Source organism: Lutra lutra, chromosome 12 (genome assembly GCF_902655055.1).
Source record: "Lutra lutra chromosome 12, mLutLut1.2, whole genome shotgun sequence".
NCBI classification, from domain to species: domain Eukaryota; kingdom Metazoa; phylum Chordata; class Mammalia; order Carnivora; family Mustelidae; genus Lutra; species Lutra lutra.
The window spans coordinates 92,805,052-92,809,975 of NC_062289.1; the positions used below are offsets into that span (position 1 = coordinate 92,805,052).

The 4,924-nt window shown below is 45.7% G+C and overlaps 1 long non-coding RNA gene across 1 annotated transcript; it reads left to right on the forward strand.

The window, feature by feature from the left end:
• Nucleotides 1–459: 459 nt before the first annotated feature.
• LOC125082708 (uncharacterized) lies at nt 460–4,565 on the forward strand. Its single transcript, XR_007122048.1, has 3 exons — nt 460–1,632; nt 2,865–2,968; nt 4,261–4,565. It is a non-coding gene; the product is annotated as an uncharacterized LOC125082708 (long non-coding RNA).
• The last annotated feature ends 359 nt before the right edge of the window (nt 4,566–4,924 follow it).

A 4,924-nucleotide genomic window follows, 5' to 3' on the forward strand; every position in this document is an offset into this window, starting at 1 on the left:
CAAGGAAAAACCTGGGGGCTGTACCCAGAAGAGGGGAGATGGATGCTGGGCAGATGAAAACAGTGGATAACCGTCAGAGTGTTCCGTGAGGTAGGGTTTGTAGAACACCCCCCAGACTTCCAGAGGCAGTTTGGAAGTGGTCCTTCAGCATCTTCCCCTCCCCGCAAAGATTTTATTTATTAAATAAATAAATATTTGACGGAGAGACAGAGAGAGAACACAAGTAGGCAGAACAGCAGGCAGAGGGAGAAGAAGTAGTTTCTCCGCTGAGCAGAAAGCCAGAATCGGGGCTCGATTCCGGGACCCCGAGATCATAACCTGAGCCACCCAGGCGCCCCTAGCAAGATGACATTTTTAGCAGGAGTTTGGGGTGTTGGGAAATATCTCTCGGAGGAGATGAAAGGGGGAGGGGCTAACTCTAGAAGAAAAGAGAAGGGATGAGCCACATGAAGGCGGAAGGCAGAGAGGCGGGGAGAGCATTCCAGTATTGAGAGGCCCGAGAGGATGAGGACAAGGCCCCCCAGGTCACAGGGAGGTTAGGAAAGTGATCCCAGATCTCTGGAGCTTCCTCGCTCTTAGCAAACTCCCTTCCTTACCTAGTTTTATTATTTCAGAGGCTTATTCATCTGGAAACTGTTGAGTATGCCCCAGGTTCTGCTCTGAGGTTGTCTGGTACAAATATCACACTGGTCACATAATGCACTTTTAGATTTTTCTAGGAGCCATTTTTTAAAAGGGGAAATTGGTGAGATTAGTTTTAGTAAGATATTTTATTTCATTTAATATACAGAAAGTATTGTCTTTGGGCATGTAAGCATAAAAACGGTTGAGATGTTTTGGCATCCCATTTTTTAGTACTATCTTTGAAGCTTGCGTACATTTCATCTTTACAACATGACTTCATTAGGACTTACCACATTCAGGTGCTCAGTAGCCAGATGAAGCTATGGCTACTGCCTTGGACAAATTCATCCCTAACCATCTGATGGGAGGAGAAAAGGGGACCGTGGGGAAATTCTTTCAAGAATGTAGTAGGAGCACAGTGCTGCAGGTGCACGTGGGTCAGAGTATGGGGATATCATCCTGAACTCTCATGTCTCTTAACCTCAGTCTAAGAAAAAAGGTATAGTAATGATATTAAAGTTGTCCAGCAGAGAGCCATGGGGCCCATGATCTACCTGATAGTGGGGTGCCCTTTGAGGAGTGGAAATTCCCACTGACAGACATCCTGGAATGAGGTTAGGCAATGAGGAAGCAGAAAGGTCAGTCTTAGGCTGGGCAGGCCATGTGAAGTCCCTTTCAGGCAGGCAATGCCAAGAACACTGTAGATGCTCACAGGGTAGAGGGAGCTCTGTAAATGTCCATGGGGTTGGATCCGTGGTGGGCTCTGAGCATGGTACCTCCGGCAGGTAACTGGAACATTCGATCCTGGAACAATCCAGTCAAGTCAGCATAAAAGATGGAGCCTGTTCTTACTGTCACCCTGGGCAGCAGGGTCCGTCCTGTGCTGGAGGGGAAGCACACAGGGCAGAGCCGCAGCAGCTGGAGGCAGAAGGAAGGGAGCTGAAGCAGAGAGAGCAGTGCCTTGTGGGAAATGTGAAGCAGTGGTCCAGAGAGCAGCGGCTGGCTGAGGTGACAAATAAGATGAATTTGTGAAACACGCACGTGTCCTCCAGGGACGGGGGGGGGAGAAACCTGATTTTACAAAGGAAAATAAAAAAATAAAGGGGGAAATAGAAAGGAAGAAAGAAAAACTGGAAGGGAGAGAAGCTTCTAGAAAACGAGAGCTTAAGCATCACAATGAAGGCCTTAAGAGGAAGAAGAGCACAGCAGACTGGTAAAATCTGGGTCCTGTTGGTGAATGAATGAATGAATGAATGAATGAATAACTGTGTGTCCAGCTACTGGAATGAGCCCTTTCCATGGCCCATTTAATTTACTCCTCACAACAGCAGTGAGGCCAGTATGATTGTCTCACTTTATAGATGAAGATATTGAGGCTCAGAGAGGTTAAATAATTACTCAAGGTCACACAGCTAGAATCTCTGTCAAGAACTGAACCCGAGTCTGCTCTGAAGTGCTACACTCAGTTTGTTAAGAGGTGTTCTCCAGAACAGCACACCCAGAGGTCTCTGCTAAAAAAGACACATATAATGCAAAATAGGGAGCGGGAAGGAGGTTGGGAAGTTTGACCAAATAAAACTGCACAATGTGGCGTATTATCACCCACTTGGAAAGTCACAGCACACAGCAAGAGACTGCCACAGGCTGTTCCAGTTATCTATTACTGCACAACAAACAGCCAATGATGGTTTGGCTATCACCAAGCTGTGGCCACAGTACCCAAGTGTTTGGTCAAACACTCATGTACATGTCACCACGAAGGTGTTTCTTAGATGAGATTAACAGATCAGTAGTCTTTGGGTAAAGCAAATTAATCCTCCATAATGTGGGTGGGCCTCACCCAATCAGTTGAAGGTTTTACCACAAAAAAAAAAAAAAAAAAAAAAAAAGACCAAACTCTCCTGAGTAAGGGAATTTTGCCTGCAGACCATGATGTTGGGACTCGAGCTGCAGCATCAACCCTTCCCTAGGTCTCCAGTCCCACCCTGCAGATTTTGAAAATCATGTATACACTTTACTGGTTCTGTTTACCTAAAGCACCCAGACTAATACCTTATATGTAACATATTACATAATACTAATGTCTTCTATATAATTATATATAATACTAATGTCTTCTATATAATACTATATAATACTATGTCTTCTATATCACTTACACCTTATAATACTAATACTTTATGTATATGTGACATATATAAAGTGTGTATATATGTGTATATGCATGTATTTATATACAGGAGGGACCATTCATCTTTATTCCACTGTGGCTGGGCTTTCAACTCCAATGCCTCCTCCAACAGCTGGAATTATAACAGCTACAGCCAGAAGTCCCATTTCCCAGGTAACTTTGCTTTCATCTGTCTGGCAACTCGAACAGATACCCAGAAGGGTGGGCTCAGCTGGGACTGCTGGCCACAGAGTCTCCACATGTCCCTTAGGACAGGGCAGCCTAATATGCCAGCAAACAAGGTTGAAGTGGTATGTCCTTTTATGATCCAGCCTCAGATGTCACATAGTGTCATTTCCACCATACTCTACAGGCCTCACATTCCAGGGAAGGGGACGAAGACCCCTCCTCTCAGTGGTGGTATGTGTGTGAGAGATTGTGCAGTGAGGTGGTAAAACCTCCACAGAGCGGGCACCTGGGTGGCTCAGTGGGTTAAGCCGCTGCCTTCGGCTCAGGTCATGATCTCAGAGTCCTGAGATCGAGCCCCGCATCGGGCTCTCTGCTCAGCAGGGAGCTTGCTTCCTCCTCTCTTTGCCTGCTTGTGATCTCTCTGTCAAATAAATAAATAAAATCTTAAAAAAAAAAAAAAAAAAAAAACCTCCACAGAGGCCCCAAAGTAAAGACATCTGTTTCCTCTTGCTTAACCTGGCTTTTCTCACGATTCTGCTTATGTATCATCACAGGTGAAATTGTGTGTCAAAATTCAGAAGCCAAAGTCTTCACCCTCCCCCTCCCGCCCCTGGTTTGGAAATACGGTCAGAGCAGGTACAATCAGTTCAGTGTAGATGAGGTCAGACTCGAGTAGGTGGGTCCCTAATCCAGTATGGTCAGGTCCTTATAAAGGGGGGGAGTTTGGACCCAGACAAATGCATACAGGGAGAAAGACATGAGAAGATGAAGGCAGAGGTTGGGGTTAGTTATACATCAGAGACTGCCACCAGCCACCAGACGCTAGGAGAGAGGTGTGGGCCAGATTCTCCCAGCCCTGAGAAGGAACCAACCCTGCTGATGCCTCGATCTTGCCCTTCTCGCTCCAGAACTGTGTGGGAATACATTTCTATCCTTTAAGCCACCTACTTCCTGCTACTTTGTTACAGCAGCCCGAGCTGACTAATACAAGCATAAACTCCATTCGTGCATTCACTGACTTATTCAATCATATTCCAGACCCTTCGCAATTCTCAATACCAATACCATTGCCATCTCAATACTCAATATCAATGCCATTCTCAATACCAATCCCCCTCACTTTCTGTTTCCTGAAGATCCAATAAAATAATATACTAAGATATATAGTAAATAGGAAGTGCGCAATAACCAGTCCCCTTTCTACAGCAGTATGTCCCCTCCTGGTTACTCCTGCTTCTTCCACTGACAATGCTGCTTGGGTTTGCCTTTCTTCTGAGATCTTGCATGCTGAGCCTCTCTTCCAGACATCTGAGCTGCCAGTCTCCTGAAAAGGCTAGAACCCGACTCTTAAATAAGCTTCTCCTTAGGTGCCATTCAGAGCCCCCAGGCAGCCCCAAGGCATGGGTGTGGGGCTCATGAGGGCATGCACTCCGGGGGGGGGGGGGGGGGGAGGAAGAACCTTGGGACATTTTCTGGGTTTGATGGGGGCAGCGGAAAAGAGGAAATGTTGCATGAGCGGACACACTGCTGAGCCTCAGCAGGAGACTGTGCTCCATTTGGGCTCTAATAAAAATTAGATATAATGTATATATTCTATATGTATACACACACACATAATATATATAATAAAAATTAGCTGTATGATTTTGGGCAGGTTTCTGAAACTCTCTGGGCTTCAGTTACCCAGTTTATGCAACCCGGATATCCTCAAGAATCCTCTTTCCTTCATGATCTAGACAAGATTAAAACAGCTATCTTTGTACAGGATACAAAGGAATTCAGCTCCTTCCTCAGCCTCCACCAAGCTAACTGCTCACTTGAAGCCCATATAGCATATTTGATGCCCACCTCTGATTCTCCCAATGTGAACCGAATTTTCTGGAAACCACTCTTCACCCACCTCAAACCAAGTAAATATGAATGCGAGGTCATCTCTGGCTC